Source organism: Siniperca chuatsi, linkage group LG8, assembly GCF_020085105.1.
Source record: "Siniperca chuatsi isolate FFG_IHB_CAS linkage group LG8, ASM2008510v1, whole genome shotgun sequence".
In the NCBI taxonomy this organism is placed as follows: Eukaryota; Metazoa; Chordata; class Actinopteri; order Centrarchiformes; family Sinipercidae; genus Siniperca; species Siniperca chuatsi.
The window spans coordinates 29,921,659-29,941,072 of NC_058049.1; the positions used below are offsets into that span (position 1 = coordinate 29,921,659).

The window sequence follows — 19,414 nt, forward strand, 5'->3', positions numbered from 1 at the left end:
GAAGCACCCGAAGTTCCAAAATACAAATACACAACAATCCAAATATTATACATCGCCTCAGGTATTCTGTCAAAACAGTTTCCCCTCGGTGGTATCAGTAAAGTATTTCTGATTCTGATTCAATGGTAGAATGAACAGGCAGCTGATGTATATTATTGCCCCAGCTGCTAGAATATCGCAGCATCTGGTTATACTTGTGCAAACAATTAATAGGCTAATTTATAAATTTAAACTGTGTGGTTCTTGTTCTCTTAATATTTGAAAACGTCATTAATGTTGCTAAAGTCCAATGAACATACACAAATCTGTCTGCAAAATACCAGTCCTTATTTATCCAACAGACAAAAATAAAAATTAAACAGCAATTATCTCTTTAAACAAACAAATACAAAATAAGGTTAGTTAGTTGGTGTTTAGAAAAATGCACATGGTCAGTAAGTAAGTAAAGTTTACTTAATATAACACCTTTCACAGACCAAGGTCACAAAGTGCTAAAGTAAAATTGTTAAAAATTGTTAATTCACATCTTCTAGGAGACTTTCTGATGGTACTTCACTTAGACGTTGTAGTCCTTTCATCCTGGCCATGATCTTATCTTTCAGGTCAGTCGCTGCCTCGTTCAGCGTGATTTCTCTTGGGGCTTCGTACCCAATCTCTGGTTGGGGAGCTGCTGGTTGCTCTCCTCTGACCTGTAGTCCTGGCTCCCCCTTGCCGTAGCATTTGTCTTGTATATATGTATGTATATATATACCAGGGATCTGCTGTAGCCACTCCTCCAGTTTGGGGGTCACTGCTCACTGCTCACCCGAGTGCTCCGATGACCACGGGCACCACTGTTGCCTTCACCTTCCAGGCCTTCTCCAGCTCTTCTCTGAGCCCTTGGTACTTCTCTAATTTCTCATGTTCCTTTTTCCTGATGTTGCCATCACTTGGTATTGCCACGTCAACCACAACGGCTTTCCTCTGCTGTTTGTATATATATATATATATATATATATATATATATATATATATATATGTATATATATATATATGTATATATATATATATATATATATATATATATATATATATATATATATATATATATATATATATATATATATATATATGTGTGTGTATGTGTTTGTAGGCTATAAAAGCTACTCCCCTTGGAGTAAACAAGTCATCGCCATGGTAACTGATCAGAAGGCGGCACAGCACAGCTCTCAGAGAAGACAGCAAGGAGATTCAGTACCCTGCTAAATGTAAAAGTGGAACAATTAAGGAGAAACACAAGGAGAAGACACTCCGTGGAAACCCGGCAGACCTCTTCACTGACTATGACCAACAAAAAGAAGGAAGGAAGAAGAACAACCTCATATTCTTAACTGATTCTATGTATCTGGAAAGATACTCTGTGCAGCGATTATGCATATGTTTCCAGCGAGGGCATCGGTTCAGGAGGCAGATTAAAGATCTCTAAAGATGAACATCATGACAAGGTTGACCCTCTGCTTACCATCACATACAACACCAAAGGAAGCAGCATCTTAAAGAGAAGCTCAGGCCTTGGCATCTGACCTCAGAAGAAGTCTAGAGGCACTCAAACAACAGAACAGTGTGCTCCATGCTCAGTTAGCCAAAGTGAAGAAGGATGCTGAGAATAGAGAAAGGAGCTTCACCAGGCAAGTGACACCTGACACCTGCATTGTGGTCTCCACCCTACTGCCTAGGAAAAACACCCCTCCTCATGTCATCCATGACATTAATAAGGAGATCAGAAGAGGATGTGCCACTTTACCCAACATCCACACCTAGGACATCTATGATGGACTCCATCTACACAGAGAGGGTATGAAGATATTTGCAAAAAGCCTAAAAGACACAGCCCATCCATCCCACCCACTATGAGGACACACAACAGCTCAGCCTGGACCTCCCGTTCACCAAGCCCCCACAACCTCACCATTTTGAAGTACAACCAGAAAGCTTTGTAGATAATTGCCAGACTTTTTAGGGAAGACCTGGTCTTACTAGGAGAGACGGCATTCATCCCACTTTGGATGGAGGAGCTCTCATAGCCAGAAATCTGGCTGGGTTTATTAGTGGACCAAAACCATGACAACTCAGAGTTGAGACCAGGAGGCACACTTGCAGTTCTACATGCTTATCTGCGCGTCCAGAGCAGTTACCCACCAAAAACTCCTTAGTGATGGTGTCTGCCCACCGACCACTTAAATTAATAAAATCAAAAGTTAACAGAAGAGGAGTTATACATAAAAACCTAAACAAAAACACTGAAATAGCACAACAAAATAGGAGAATTAAATGTGGACTCTTAAACATCAGCTCTCTGTCATCTAAAGCTGTACTAGTGAACGGTTTAATATCAGATTATCATATTGACTAATTTTGTCTTACTGAAACCTGGCTGGGTCACGAAGAATATGTTAGCCTAAATTAATCTACTCCGCCCAGTCATATTAGTACTCACATTCCTCAAAGTACCGGCTGACGAGGTGGAGTTGCAGCCATCTTCGACTCAATTAATTATTATTATTAATCAACCCTAAACCTAAACTAAATTCTAACTCATTTGATAGCCTTGTTCTTAGTCTTTCACATCCAACCTGGAAAACACAACAGCTAATTCTATTGATTATAGTGCCCCGCTTCTGGTCCTGATTCTGAATTTTTATCTGAAATCTGTGTTTTTATCAAGTTTAGTCCTTAAAACAGATAAAATCATTATTGTAGATGATTTGAAAATTGAAAATGATAGCCTTAGTACTGCGTTTCTCATTACTAGATTTGATTGGCTTTTGTCAGCGTGTACATAAACCCACTCATTGTTTTAACCACACCCTCGACCTTGTTCTGGTATATGGCATTGAAATTGAACACTTATTAGTCACTTCTTTACTGGATATGATCAATCTGTCTTTATTAACAGGCTATGTACCACAGTCCTTTAAAGTAGCTGTAATTCAGCCAACTATAGACCTACTGTATGTGCCCATACTGTATGTGTGTATCCCTCAATATGTATGTACTTGTTGTATATACTAGTATGTTTGGACATGACTTCCACCAGACTTTTTAGTTCCAAAATTTAAAATAAAATGCGATTGCTTTTTCTCCACAATCCCTGGAGCTCTGAATCCAGAAGTCACCCTTCCCTCCCTCTATTTTAGTCCCTAACCTAACTGGTTGGTGTGTTGTGTCCCTTTCGTTGGAAGAGAACCCTCAGGGTGATGGGTGGGCGGCTGCCTGGGTGGGTGGGTTGCTGTTTGGGGCACTTTGGGACAATTCATGCTCTGTCCTAGTTTCCAAATCACTCATGTTGATTGAGAAAACTCTTCATTTTTTTCATCATGTTTTTTTCTCTTTCATCCCCTCCCTCCCTAAACTCCCCTCTTCTCTTCTGCTTCACTCAATCCCTCTCTATCTCCTTCCCTCACCACCCTCAATAAATAGTGTCTCTTTCAAGTGGGGTAAAATGGCTTTCCATACCAGGGTTTGACAGATTCCAGTCGTCACCGCTGCTGTGATTCTGGCCTGGGCTTTTTTTTCACTCAGAGATAAACACATTTTCTGCTGCAAGAGGGAGAGATGGAAGGGGACAAATGGGAGGTAAAGGGAGAGAAAAAAGGCAAAAGGGAAACACAGAGAAAATGTAGGAGTGAGAAAAGGACAGGAGAAAGGAATGATAGAGGGAATGTGAGCTGACTTGTGAAGTTTGTGTGGAGGTTTCCTCTGATCTGCTCCCCTTACTGATTGGAGGGACAGACGCTTTCTGTCAACTGTCACAGACAGCTGGACTGTAAAGGAAAGCAAACGACTGCTGCGGTGGATTTTCCAGCTCCAACAGACACACACATAAACACACAAATGCAAAAGAGATACATATCTTTATAGAGTTTGTCTAGCACGCCTAGATTAGCCTGCTCTCTTAGCAAAAGTGCTTGACAGTGTGATACCGCAACAGTTACCGCAAATAACACAGGAGCTAGCTACTTGTTCCACCTGATGATCAGCCAATCAGAGAGCAGTAAAAAGATTCCTAGATTCAGGGGTTATATACATCAGGGGTGTGACTGTATGTGGACTCATCCTGAACTGTTCAGTACACGAAGCTTGGTTATGTATGTAAATTTCTTGGGTTGGGGGAGTCCTGTGAACCCAATCATTACTCTTGAATTAGTCTAATACGCTCTGATTTGATTCTTGCTGTCACAATTCACTGGAGAAACAATTTTCGATTCTTTAAATAGAAAAGGGGGCACTATTTTCAAGCTCTCTGTCCACTGGTAATTGTAGTGAATTTGCACTGAATTGCAACATGAAATATAATTGGCAGGTAAGCTAACTGGTCTGCAATCATTTGGAATCATGTTTCAGTCTTCTGCCTGTATGAATATAATAATAATGAAATGAAAGTGTAATTTACTGACCAACATCATTGGCTAAATGTCTTTTGTAAAACAAACTGGTCTATGTGTTCTATGGGAGTAAATGGAAAAAAAGAGTGCTCTGCTGTGCTATTACTAATGTTATGTTTCCAGCAGTGGACAATAAGGGAAAGCCATTGTTATTCACAACACTGTATCGGCGTAGGTCTTTTGTATTGAAAAAGACTGAATTATAGTTTTTTGATCAGAGTTGGCTAAAGTTTTGTAAAGTGTTGAGTGTGTTTTGGGTGGTTCGGTGCTCCTCTTCGCTAATGTTAATCTCTGTTGACACTCATGGTATACAATGTATTCACAAAACACTACACTGGTTTTGTTATGTCATCCAATATGTGCCCAAATGCTAAATTTCTTTGAACTCCAGATAACTCTGGTGTGTGTGTCGTACATTGTCATTGTGCCATTATGACACATACAACATACATGAATTGATTTTGGTATGTCTGTATAGACTCTGAATTGTAGAAGAACCTCAATTCTTATGTGAATTCATTTTTTCCCCCAACGCTACTATATGTTTGGTTTAATCCATACAACACACAACTACACTACGTAACTATCTCTAAAACCACAAGTTGTTGTTTTTACATTTCTGTTTGTGTACGGGTTAAACAATATACAAATGTTAAACAGTGAGCTTTAAAGGTGTTGGTAGGTGTAGTTTTAAACTTTGGACACAGCCAGGTTAGTTGTTTCCCCTGCTTGCAGTCTTTATGCTAAGCTTAGCTAACCACATCCTGACTCCAGCTCCGTATTTAACTCGCAGACATGAAATTGATATACATTTTTTTATCTCACTCTCAGAAAGGATGTGTAGTTCCCAAAATATCAAATTATTCCTTTAGTGGAATCCTTCTATCAGTATCCTTGTCTTTGCTAAAGCACATACAGGTTTCCAGTGTAGTATTGATCAATGCTACCACAGATATGTAATCATCAACCTGTATCTAGGAGACACGTCATGGACCAGATTATATTGTATTTTAATAAAAGGGACAATATTGACACCCTGGCAACAGCATCACTGCAATTAATAAATAAAAATCAGCAGGAACATTAATGAATGTCATGAAACTGGAGTTATAGCAGTGTAAAGAGCAACCCTCAGCATTTATTTGTACTTATAAGAGTAAACCTGCTCTGCATAATCAGTTCCTTGCCATGCCTAGCAGCAGCAGCATTAGGCGTTTGCTCACTGTGGCCTGTCAGGGCCATGATGTGCTTGAAGTTCAAGCCTGTGGGAGACAGAGGCGGCTGTTGTTTGGTCTCGGTGTTGTTGATGGATGAGAAACGGAGGGGAAAGGGCACGTAGACCCCAGGAGAGAGAGCGAATAAGAAAAGGCTGGAAGATGAAAAACATCATGTGATGGAACAGGAGAGAGAGAGAGGTAATGGAGATCTTTGAACAGCAGCACTCTGGGCCCTTGAAAGGGTTTTGGTGTCTCCAAAGTCCTCAGTGACACTGCTCATGCACACACATACACACCCACACTGCCACACAACAGGCAACAAACAGGCTTCCTTACATGCACACACAATAAGACAGAAGTCTGACTGCTAAAAGAAATAATAGGGGTGAAATCAGTACATGGCAGAGGAACTAAGTCTTTGAATTGGAATGATTTATACTTGAGTTGCCATTTTCCCTGGGTGAAAAGCAAATTTCGTTCTTTTGATTCTTTGGTTGATGATTACAAATCATCTTGACTTTACTTGTTTGATATTTTATGTAAAGACCAGGGAGGTGACAGAACAAAAATGGAATAAACTGAGTTGAGAGTTTCAAACTCAAGATTTTGTATTAACTTTAAAAATGTTTTATTTATTCGGTGAGATGAGGCATAAAAAGTGAGACATGACTACATGATTTGACCAGGTTTATACGAAGGGTAGAGGAGCAGTAGGGGGAGCATTTAATAAATTTGAATGTTTGAAAGACAGAAAGAAGAGGTGAGTGAAAATAATAAAAAAACAAGAAAAAGGAAAAGAGAAAAAACATTAAAATTGGGTAGGTGGAGGGTGAGTTTTCCTGAGAGAAAAAAAAGGTAATTCATTTTGGGTAGTATTGTCAACTTGGTGACTGCAATTCAAAGGGTGATTTGGAGGGTGGTAACAGTGTTGATTTGGACCAGTTAATGGGGTAGTTTGAGATGTTAGAGAATCGTCTGAATAGTAGAATAGTAATTGTAGTGTAGTTAATAAATTAGTAATAGGAATGACAGCTATAGGAAAAATAATGTCAGTATTAGTAACAGAGCCAATAACAACAACTGTAGTAGCAGTTGCCGAGCAGGAACACGGGGACAGCAGGTGACAGAAATACCTGCTGAAAGCGACAGAAGGAGAGAGGAAAGAAACGAGAAAGCACACAACTACAGGAGAGAGATGTTGAGTTAGTAACATGCAGTAATGGGATAAAAATGCATACAGATGGAGAGGAGGAGAGAGGAAAGAGGTGCATCATGGGAAGTCTCCCGGCAGTCTAGGCCTATAGCAGCATAACTAAAGGGATGGTTCAGGACTCACCCGAGCCAGCCCTAACTATCAAAGAGGAAAGTCATAAGCCTACTCTTAAATGTGGAGATGGTGTCTGCTTCCCGAACCCAAACTGGGATCTGATTCCACAGGAGAGGAGCTAACTGAAGGCTCTGGCTCCCATTCTACTTTTGGAGACTCTAGGAATCACAAGTAACCCTGCATTCTGGGAGCGCAGTGTTCTAGTCGGATAATAAGGAGATCTTTAAGATACGATGGTGCCAGACCATTAAGAGCTTAGAGGTGAGGAGAAGAATTTTAAATTCTAGTCTGGATTTTACAGGGAGCCAGTGCAGAGAAGCTAATATTGGAGAAATATGATCTCTTATCCTAGTTCTTGTCAGTACATGTGCCGCAGCATTCTGGATCAACTGGAGAGTCTTAAGAGACTTATTTGGGCAATTGGATAATAAGGAATTGCAGTAGTCCAGCCTAGAATACGGAAAACAACAGATGGTGTAACCCTGGTCACATTACTATCAAGTATCAAGCCCGGACATTGAACTGTTAGCTGTGGGACTCCGGCCATATTATCCGCCACGTGAATTTTCACATGCCATTGTTGTGGCTGTTTATATCCCCCCCTCTGCTAACCCAGCATCGCCGTGCAACGCCATTCACAACGCCATAGCACAACTCCAGACTCAACACCTGAGTGCACTCATATTAATCTCAGGTGACTTCAACCATGTCATTGTTTCAACAACACTGACTAATCTCAGTATGTGAGTTGTCCTACTAGAGAGGAGAGGACACTGGACCTGCTGTATGCTAACGTTAAGGATGCATACAAACCGTGGATAACAAAGGACATCAAAGACATCCTGAATGCCAAGAGGAGGGCCTTTACTGATGGCAATAGGGAGGAGGTGAGGGCAATCCAGGCCGACCTGAAGGTGAAAATCAGGGAAGCCAAGGGGAAGTACAGGAGGAAGCTGGAGTGGAAACTCCCGCAGAAGAACACGAGGGAGGTCTGGAGCGGCATGAAGAGCATCACTGGCTTCAGACCGACTGGCAACAGAGGAGTTGAAGGCAGCATGGACAGGGCCAATGAACACCGGCCCCTGCTCATCCCCCCTCTAACTCAGCTGATGTCGGCCCTCAAGCTCCTCTGAGTACTCTGCTCTCCCCTCCCCACCAGGCTAATGGCCGTCTTCACACTGACGACTCCCCCCCTCCCCCACCTGTAACCTCTGCTTTGTGCCTGACTGCTGACCAGGTGAGAGGACAGCTGATGAAACTCCACTCAAACAAGGCTGCAGGCCCCGATGGCGTTAGCCCCAGGGTGCTAAAACCCTGTGCCCCCCAGCTATGTGGAGTTCTTCAACATGTCTTCAACCTGAGCCTGAGTCTCCAGAGGGTCCCTGTTCTGTGGAAGACATCTTGCCTTGTTCCTGTGCCGAAGACGCCACGCCCAAGTGGCCCCAAGGACTACAGACCGGTGGCACTGACCTCCCACATAATGAAGACCCTTGAGAGACTAGTGCTGGAACAGCTGCGGCCCATGGTCAGACCCCTCCTAGACCCCCTTCAGTTCACCTACCAGCTCCGGCTGGGAGTTGAGGACGCCATCATCTTCCTGCTTAACCGCATCCACACCCACCTGGACAAGCCGGCAAGCACGGTGAAGATCATGTTTTTTGACTTCTCCAGTGCTTTCAACACCATCCGGCCTGCCCTGCTGGGGGAGAAGCTGGCAGCGATGCAGGTGGAGGCCCCCCTCGTGTCCTGGATTGTGGACTACCTGTCTGGCAGACCACAGCACGTGCGCCTGCAGCACTGTGTGTCAGACAGCATGGTCAGCAACACTGGGGCCCCTCAGGGAACTGTCCTCTCTCCCTTCCTCTTCACCATCTACACCACAGATTTTTAGCTACCACACAGAGTCCTGTCGCCTTCAGAAGTTTTCTGATGACTCTGCTGTGGTGGGATGTATCAGCAGTGATGATGAGACTGAGTACAGTGCTGTGGTGGGTAACTTTGTCTCATGGTGTGAGCAGAACCATCTGCAGCTCAATGCGACAAAGTCTAAGGAGCTGATTGTGGATCTACGAAGGGCCAAGGCACCAGTGACCCCGGTTTCCATCCAGGGGGTCAGTGTGGACATGGTAGAGGATTACAAGTACCTGGGAGTACACTTGGATAACAAACTGGACTGGACCAAGAACACTCAAGCTGTTTACAGGAAGGGCCAGAGCCGCCTCTATTTTCTGAGGAGGCTGAGGTCCTTCAACATCTGCCGGACATCTCTGCAATACTTGAAAAACTGTGCAATATCCGTGTAATACTCGTGCAATATTTTTTCCTATTTATTATTCATACCTCCATTACTGCTGCTGCAATACTACTTATATTATTACATTGCATTTATACTGTATTATCATCATCAACCGGTAAACCCACTTGGTACTTGACACTTATTTTATTTTATACTTATACCCACTTGGTACTTAATTTATTTTCTGACCTGTTTTTTATAGTTTTTATAGTGTATTGTATTATATATTTTTTTTGTTAGTATTTTCTCCTGTGTGCACTGACGTAAAGATGAGCTGCCTTAACAAAGAGTTTCCCTTCGGGGATCAATAAAGTATTTCTGATTCTGATTTGGTTATAGTTATTAATTTAATTATTCTAAATTGATAGTTTAGTGTGTTTTTGAGACTCAATCAATTGGCTAACATTTCTCTTCTTTAAGAAGAGTGGTGCCCCAGAGGACTTTATTCATTAAAACTATTATTTATCTATCTTGATAGCCAAATCTAATTAGTTACACCTACACAGTTTGGTGCCCTTTTAACCACTGTGAATCCCAACAACCAGAACCCAAAGCAAGAAAACAGGCATAACGGTAAAAACCAAGATAACCCCGGAAGGGGCATGGACTGGGAAAACCTCACAAGTCGTGCGTACTCCCAGAGAGAGAGGCAGACTCTACTCCCGAAAGGAGGGGAACAGCCTCCCCCCCAAGGAGAAGGCCACACCTCCCAGTAGAGCCATAAAACTTTGCATGCTCCAACTCACCCCGTCAGCATGCACTTACTCCTAACAACACTCCCTCTCCATATAGTAATCCAACTCAGGATGAGGAGCAATGCTGAAGATCCAAGGGAGCTTCATCCTGAAACGAACCAAAAAACTGGCCCACCGACTGGTATCGTCCTACAAGGAATACCTGGGCTCTTAATCACCCGTTGTGGACTCTACACCCAAAGAGTCTATGTACGTCTAGACCCCTGGAAAGTGTACCACAAACACATCCGCTTACCTCCACGATTGACCGAGGGCAGACTAAGCGGAGGCTTGTGTCTGGAGAGAGATAGATTTTTATAACTGGGTGTCATGTCATCTAAGTGTCATTATTGTGAATTGTGTTTTACTTTTTGTAAAGTAATGCACTGCTATGTCCGAATCCATTTTGTACCGGTACCATGCCACTGGGCCGTAACTCTGTTAGCTTTAGCCACTATGCAAGCTAATAATTGTGCTCCATCAGACCAAATTCCAGTATCACAGAATGTTGAATGAAAGTCTGTGGCCGGATTACTGTGTGATAAAGGGACAGTTATTACACTTTGTCACAGCATTTGAGATTCCTCGTGCCTTACTTTGTGTGCTTTCCTCTCTCTTTTATCTTGATGAACCCACACACCTTTACACTCTTAAAAACCTGTCAAAGTCTGGGTCTTTAAGCAGTGAAACATTGAAGCACCATCTTTAGTGATGGAAAAATATGCAAATTATTTAGCTGTTGGATTGTTTAGTTGCCAACTGTCATCAAGTCCAAACTCCTCTATATACTGTTTAATTGTTTCTGGATTGCCATTTCCTGCTTGTTTTTGATTGGTCTGTTGCTGGGTTGAGAACTGTGTTAAAATCATCTCCTTATCTACTCTTATAAGGAGCAGAGAACACTTGACTGATTTCAGGTGACTTTAATCTATCCACTCTATCCACTAAGGATCGTCCACCAATCGGAAGGTCGGCAGTTCGATCCCGGCTTCTCTCAGTCCACATGTCGAAGTGTCCTTGGGCAAGACACTGAACCCCAAATTGCTCCCGAGGGCTGTGCCTTCGTTGTGTGAGTGTGTATGAATGATTAATTCGTTTCTTTGTACTGATGACCAGTTCTGCCATCAGTGTGTGAATGGGTTGAATGTGATATATAGTGTGTGAAGCTCTATGAGTGGTCAGAAAACTTGAAAGGCGCTATACAAGTACAGTCCATTTACCATTTACCACATGGTAAACCGGCAAAACAAAACCGAATTAATTATAATGTAACCGTTAAATTTATCGTCTTAAGGATTTAATTCTTTTCGAAAGATTGACCTTGTCTTCTGCTTCAAAGAAAACACACAGCCAACTTATTATTGATTAAATGTGGACATTTATATATAGTCAAATGCCTAATAACTGAGTAAATGAATGATTAGCTATATGATAGAGAAAATAAAGGAAAAAGAGAACAGATATTAAGTGATGAAATAAATCTGATCTTTTTGACAATCGTAAAGCAAAGTATGTGAACTGATTATAAAAATGATTGCAAGACGCAGGACATAATGCTAGGGCAATTAACTTTTCTAAATAGGAATTAATATAATTTAATCAACATCAACTTTATCACAGCAAAACCGTGGTTTAGCCAACTGTATTGAAGCGCTAGCAAAGATGAGGCGTGCCCGCTGACTTTCCAGTGGTGTGCAGGGTTGAATCTACTGTGCAGCAGAAGGTGCTGGTGTGTCTGCCTGTGACTCAGACTCAATGATTTAGGAGCCCCAGGTGACTCTGTGAAAGCAGTTGATCACCTTGCTGATGAGGTCTCCTGGCTGACAGCAAAGGTCTGGGACGCTGCTGGCACAGTTCTCCAGGAGATGCAACATTTTGTGGTGTTAGAACACGGACGTTGTCCAGGCTTCTTTCAGAAAGTCTTTGCTCATTTCATGTCCTACAAAAATAAAAGTTGGGTTACACATTCAATTAAATTTTATTTACAGTATATAGCGCCAATTCATAACAGAAGTTATCTCATTGCACTTTTCCTATAGAGCAGGTCTAGACATCAAGGAAATGTGCTGTTTAATGTTAGCTGGATTACTGATTCATTTTAATTCGGGCTTGGGTTAAAAAGCAAGGACATCACAGTGTTACTTCCCTTAGGCTTGTACTTTCAAGTTTTATGATAGGTGTCTGGCAAACCTTATCTCAGACCACATCAGGGGGTGAGAGAAGAAAAACATGTATTTTTCCTGGGGTAGAAAGTTCTGGTCTTGTCTGGCAAGTATCCAAATTACACCTGACACCTTTACTGTTTGAGAGGGGAAGAAGTCAGCTTGCAGATACAAAGGTCTGAGCAGAGTTTCTTCAAACCTTCTCTCCCCCCAATGTTGTGAGGAAAGAAACACCTTGTATTAACATTTATGTGCAGTATTGAGCTTTGCAGTGTAGATCTAGGCCCTGTTCTTCAAATGTGGCTTAATTTATTCAGGCTAATATGCTGTTATCAGGCTAAAATAATCATGTTTATTCTCATATAGCTAATTTGGTTATTTGAAAGCAGTTGAGGATTGATTTGTTAATTCTGGATGAAGTTATTTTGAATAATAGTGCACTCTTATTTTGAAATAAAGAAAAAATGAGTAGAGTTGAAACTACGATCAGCATGATTGCACTTACCTCATGTAACTTCAATCACATAATCAGCACTCAGCCAATCATATGAATGCTGATCATGGTTTCAACTGTCTACGCATTTTGCCTTTATTTCAAAATAAGAGTCCACTGTTATTCAAGATAACTTCATCCAGGATGAACAAATCAGTCCTCAAACTGCTTTCAAAGAACCAAGTACCAGGTATTTTCTAACACAGCTGTGCATCTTTTGTATGGATGATTTAACCAGGAGAGTTTCATGATCATCCAAACTTCATCAGCATGCCCATGCCCTCCTTCTACTTTGAAATTTTATTGAGACCTGTTTCCAATCGTAACATTGTAAGCAGGATCAAGAATGGGGACTTCATCTTCCTGCATAGCTAGCTAGCTACCTAGCTATATCCATGAAAAAAGTGACAAAAAATGGCTGCAGAAATGGTGACAAGCATGGATGAAATGAACAGGTTGTGGCAAGTCGATTTACAGAAATAACTCTTAAATCGACATATTTCTCCAATAGTTGGGAAAAACAACTAACTGCTCCTAACAACCGCTACCACAGCTTCTGTGTCAACAGAACATTACATTGGCTTGCTACTGACTGATACACCCTCCCAAACAGAAATGAGCTAACAATGAATGAATTAAGTGAAATGAAAATGACAATTCAGTCTGATTATCAGGCTAAAATGAGAAAATCTCTGTGAAAATTTATGCTATGTTTTACTTTCAGCAGATTTATTATGTGTCTTTTTGATCCTACCAGTGGGGGCGCTAAAGTAAAACAATTTCCATTTGTACATGTATAAGCTAAACCTGCATTAATTGACTGATGAAGATTCTGACATAATATCAACTCATAAAGTTGATATAGTGGATTTGTTAACTAACAGTTGCTATCTATCTCGCGGACGCAGAGCAACATTACTTAATAAGTGTAAGTTTTGGTGTAAGTTTAAATTTTGATGTAAGTCCAATATTCAATCTCTTGAGAAAAATATCTGGCTCTTTAGCTGCTAAATGCTTCACTATGTTCACCTAACTCTGTTATTGTCTCTCTAACTGTGTCTATCTGCTGGTGCAGAGGTAGTGTATAGTGGGTTTATCAGAGCCTTTTCACTGAAAACAGCTGTCGTTTGCTGCTGGAAACCAGGCTGATCAGAGCAGTGAAACTGAACCATTAAGGTGCAGACAGTAAAACCAAAACAGTAGAGCTGAGGGAAACTGCAGAGTTAAGTGGTCAGCTTTAGTCATGTTATTTATGTAATTAAAATGACTGAACAATCAAATAAATAATAATAAGAATATCAAAGCAATTACAATATTTTCAAACATTAATAATATTGGTTATATTGTCAGTATCTAATTCAAAAATCTCCCATCTCTATTGTGTTGTACAGGTGTGTAAGTAGATGAGGTGATGCTCTTGTGGTTTCTGGTTATATTGTACGAGTGCAGATGTGTTTTCTGCCTCTCTCTCTCTCTCCCCCTCTCTCAGTTTTCCCACAGGGTTCTCTGGGATCTCCTGTTATTTCTCTCTGATTTCCATCTTTGCATCATCTGACATTGCGAGCCATTCTCATACACTGGGATCAGCCCAGTCCTTCACTTCACAGGCAGTACTGTCGGTGTGTATATAAACTACCAGCACACACACTTTTCATATAAGAACACAAAGATACACACACACATATTGAGCCAACCCTGGGCTTCACTGCAACTTGCTGCACTGCAAACATTAGCCAAACTGCAAAGTTAGCAAGTAAGCTGTGACACAATATTTTTGACACCTCAACCACCCTGAAGACAAGGTAGAGGAGATAGGTACAGTGTCCTTTGCATTTCATACCCATGGGTGCAGTAATGAATGTTTGTGTGAGTGTATGACAAATACAGACACCAAGCTGTCAGAGCAGAGGGAGACATTAAAGAGCAAGAAGAGAATGTAGAAAAGGGAAAATTGAGCCTTTCGAACTCATACCTTCAATTAAAAGAAATTTGTGGCATACCTGTTTATATCTGTGTGTGTGTACTTGTACTTGGTACACAGTGAGGTCTGGAACACGTTTTTTACCTACAGAGCAAGGACATTTTTGGAAAGTGAGGACATTTTGGACAACTTCAAAGGATTGTTTGAAGGTTAAGACTTGGTTTTAAAGGTTAGGTTAGAATTAGGTTAAGGTTAGGGTTAGGGTAAGGGGCTAGGTAATGCATTATGTTGTTAATGACAGTTCTCACAAGGATAGAAGTACAAGGATTTATGTGTGTGTGTTTACCCGTTTGTGTGCAGTCTCCTTCCTTTTGCCACAGTCCTTGAGAATGAAAACAGAAAAGTAAGAAATGAAAAACTAATGTTCAGTATATACAAGTGCTGCTGTGTCCCAGCCTGTAGTTTTTTCTTCAGGTGTTTGTTGAACTGCCAGGTCTGCAATGCTTGTGGTTGAAAGCTTTACACAACATATAACAATCTTATTTTCACTGCAGTTGCATTAAAAGGTTGATTCCTATTTTCCACATTCAAACTGCTTGTGGTTGTCTAGCAGGTAAAATACTCAGAAGAAGAATATTATGACTTAAGATTGCTAAACATTCATTCCTTAAATAAATAAAAAATCCTGATGAAATTTAGGGTAAGACAATTGCAGCAGTAGTGTGGTTGCACTTTCAAAGCATGCACCTAATGGTGATTAAATCAAGAGTACATCCCAGCATCAGCTGCTCTGCTCTGCATGGCCTCATGGGGCAACCAGCCTGCAAACAGAGGTTCATAAAGAGCTTCAATAGTAAGCCTGAAAGCCTGAGAAATCTGGATTATCTTGATACACTAAAACTTGTGGAGAGTAATGTATGATAAACCAGATAAACCAAACAGCACCAAATCATTGTGAAGCCTAAAAGTCCTCTAAAGTAAATAACAAAATAGATCTTTGCCTTCCATTGCTGGTACCCTATAGTTACAGTACAACTTAAATAAAAATCCATACGATGTCAATGTATGTATACAGTTGCAGTCAAAATTAGACACTTAATATTTCCCTCAACACTGAATCAATTATTAGACTTATTATTTTATTAATATTATTACTGCTACCATTACTCTTGCCATTATTTTAAATTCCTATGTGGAATTTGCTACTTTATGTTCTTTTTACCCCCCCCCCCAAACACACACACCTCTCTCTCTCTCTCTCTCTCTCTCTCTCTCTCTCTCTCTCTCTCAACCCAACCGTCAAGGCAGATGGCCGCCCACCTAGAGCCTATAGGTTCTGTTCAAGGTTTCTGCCTGTTGGACAGTAGCACATATATATAACTCTCTACTTGATAGTTTGCTTAAAACACTGACAGTCGAAAGGGTATGGGACAGAGAACTCAGCAGTGATGGTCTGGAACCAGATTGGAAAATTATATGGTCCAACTTAATCAGTACCTCCAGCGCAGACTATTGATGGCAGGCCTTACTGCAGCAAAAAACACCATACTAACAATGTGGTTTTGTCCCAAACTTCTGTTGATTGAATGCTGGATGGCATCCTACCAGTGTATAGCATTCCCTAGAGTGCACAACGACATGACTTAATAGGGCTAAGCCTGCCACTGTATAGGCGTGGTAAGGTATTGCTGTGTCCATTAGGGACCACCTTAAAAGACACACTCCTCCATATCCAGTAATATCAGACCTGGAGCTGGCCAGCCTTAAAAGGTAGTGGAAATGGGTGGTTGTACTTTTCTTTTCAGTCTACTGTTATTTGTATTTTGCTTGGGACTTATTTTCATTTGTTACTGCTACTATATCGTCCTCCTTTTTATTCCTGTTTTCAACGCTGTTTGTGTGTTTGTAGTGTCTAGTCTGTTCTAAAATAAAAATTGTTGTTCACAAAAAAAAGGTCTCTGCCTGTTAAAAGGAAGTGCTTGCTCATGGTGGAAATTGTTGGGTGTCTGTAAATAACAATAATAATAAGAAACTTTATATGTATTACACCTTTCATACAAGAAATGCAGCTCAAAGTGCTTCACATCAAAGAAAATGCATGCACCGAGTGCTTCACATAAAAAACAAAAGAATGACCATAAAAACAGGCATAGAATGCCATAGTTAATGTAAAATAAAAATGAGGAGTGCATAACATAAGATGGGAAATAAAACCCACTGAATAATAACAAAAAATGAACAAATAAAAATAAAGTTAAGAAGTAAAAACAAAGTATAATACATAAAATGCATAAAATCTAGTAAAATACAGAATTTTAAAAGAAGTGCAGCAGTGCATAAATGTGAAGCAAAGAGCAAAAGAGATTTGTGCCTGTATCAGGAAAGTCATATCTAGTTAAAGGCTAAAGTGTTTTTGACGGCAAGTAGTAAACAAAGGTGCTAGCAATGTAGCTTGGTCCTAGCCCATTAAGGGCTTTGTATGTAAGGAGGAGGACCTTAAAAAAAATTCTAAATGTTACAGGAAGCCAGTGCAGAACAGCTAAAACTGGACTAATGTGCTCTCTCCTCTTGGTTCTGGTTAATAGCTGATCTGCAGAGATTTGAATGAGCTAAAGTCTCTCCGTGTTTTTTTTCGGGAGGCCAGAAAAAGTGCATTACAGTAATTGAGACACGAATTGTGACCTTATTTTCATCCGATTTTAGTCTGAGGTCGCTGATTATTTTAGTAAAAGCAGTTTCAGTGCTGTGGTAAGTTTTAAAGCACGACTGAAATTCCTCCAGGATATTATTTTCTTTAAGAAAGGAGTTTATTTGCACTGAAACTATCTTTTCAAGTATTTTACGAATGAATGGAAGGTTGGATATCGGCCTGTAGCTGCTCAGTGCATTAGCGTCTGGGTTGGGTTTCTTTAGTAAAGGTTTTACAACAGTTGTTTTGAAAGCATCTGGGAAGATGCCTGTTTGAAGAGATGTATTTCTAATCATCAGAACATGAGTTGAAACACTGTTTAACATCTGCTTAAAAAATGCTGGGGTCAATACATGAGGTGGAGGAGTTACACTCAGTGACAGTCTTGCAAAGCTCAGTTAATGTAATGCAGGTGAATGTTTCCATGGTTACATCTTTTTTACAGGGTTTGCTGAGGTCATCTGTGTTTACAACAGCAGCAATACTGGGTCATTGCAGAAACAGCGTTGAATATCTTGGTGGCCAATATACTGTAATGTAATGATGAGCGCTGATAGTTCTGCTTTGAGCTTAAGAGCAAGATATACTCATGTGTGCGCATGCGCCAGCCTGCATGCTGCCCGTTGCCGTAGCTCCGTCTCGTCGTCTTACTTTTTCCAACTTTTAACTTTCCTTTTTCTTCCAAACTTGAGTAACTTGTGTATAATTTATAACTATATTAGTATAATTTAAACTACGCTCTTTACAAAAATGAGGGTAGTAAGTGTTATGGTACTTATTTTCCCGTGGAACTTCTCCTTCTGCTACTCAGGACACTGCTGCAGATCAGCTGTTTGGCTGCATTGTTTACACCAGGGAACAGGTGATTGCGCTGAAGCCGAGCAGCATGGCGCCCAGGACAACTGATGTCCCCACTGAGATCTGGAGGAGGACACACCAAGGATGCAGAGGTGGAACGAAGCGGCGAGGGAAGAGAGAGGGGTGCAGACAAAAGACACTTAAGAATAAGAGATTTAAGCCATGTCTGCCTTCTCTCGTCATGAGCAACGTGAGATCGCTGGTGAATAAAATGGATGAGCTAACGGCGTTAGCCCGGAGTCAGACGGAGTACCGTGAGTGTAGTTTGATGTGCTTCTCTGAGACATGGCTACACCAGGATATCCCGGACCATAACGTTTCCATCGACGGCTTTCAGACAGTTCAAGCCGACAGGGACCACACCGGGAGCGGTAAGCGGAAAGGCGACAGGCTTGCTGTTCTAGTTAACAACAGATGGTGTAACCCTGGTCATATTACTATCAAGCAGAGTAACTGTAGGCCAGACATTGAACTGTTAGCTGTGGGATTCCGGCCATATTATCTGCCACGTGAATTTTCACATGCCATTGTTGTGGCTGTTTATATCCCCCCCTCTGTTAACCCGGCATCGGCGTGCAACGCCATTAACACCGCCATAGCACAACTCCAGACTCAACACCCGAGTGCACTCATATTAATTTCAGGTGACTTCAACCATGTCAGTGTTTCAACAACACTGACTAATTTCACCCAGTATGTGAGTTGTCCTACTAGAGAGGAGAGGACACTGGACCTGCTGTATGCTAATGTTAAGGATGCATACAGCTCTTCCCCCCTCTGGGTATGTCAGACCACAACCTGGTTTACCTTAAACCCTGCTATGTGCCTCTGGTTAAAAGGCAACCAGCGACCACAAGAACATTGAGGAGATGGTCAGGGGAGGCCTATGAGACACTGCAAGAATGTTTTGAGGGATGTCCCAAACTTGGATGTACTCTGTGAGCCTCATGGAGAGGACATGGACGGGCTTACTGAGTGCATTACTGGCTACATTAACTTCTGTGTGGACTGCAATGTCCCAACCAAGATGGTCCATTGTTATCCAAATAACAAACGGTGGGTAACAAAGGACATCAAGGACATCCTGAATGCCAAGAGGAGGGCCTTTACTGATGGCAATAGGGAGGAGGTGAGGGCTATCCAGGCCGACCTGAAGGTGAAAATCAGGGAGGCCAGGAGGAAGCTGGAGCGGAAACTCCAGCAGAACAACATGAGAGAGGTCTGGAGCGGCATGAAGAGCATCACTGGCTTCAGACCGACTGGCAGCAGAGGAGTTGAACGCAGCTTGGACAG

At 41.4% G+C, this 19,414-nt stretch overlaps 1 long non-coding RNA gene across 1 annotated transcript; it reads right to left on the reverse strand.

The window, feature by feature from the left end:
* Nucleotides 1-11,726: 11,726 nt before the first annotated feature.
* On the reverse strand, nt 11,727-15,225 carry LOC122880435. Its single transcript, XR_006378933.1, has 3 exons — nt 14,921-15,225; nt 14,654-14,718; nt 11,727-11,937 (listed from the first exon to the last, which is right to left on the reverse strand). It is a non-coding gene; the product is annotated as an uncharacterized LOC122880435 (long non-coding RNA).
* Between the last annotated feature and the right edge of the window lie 4,189 nt (nt 15,226-19,414).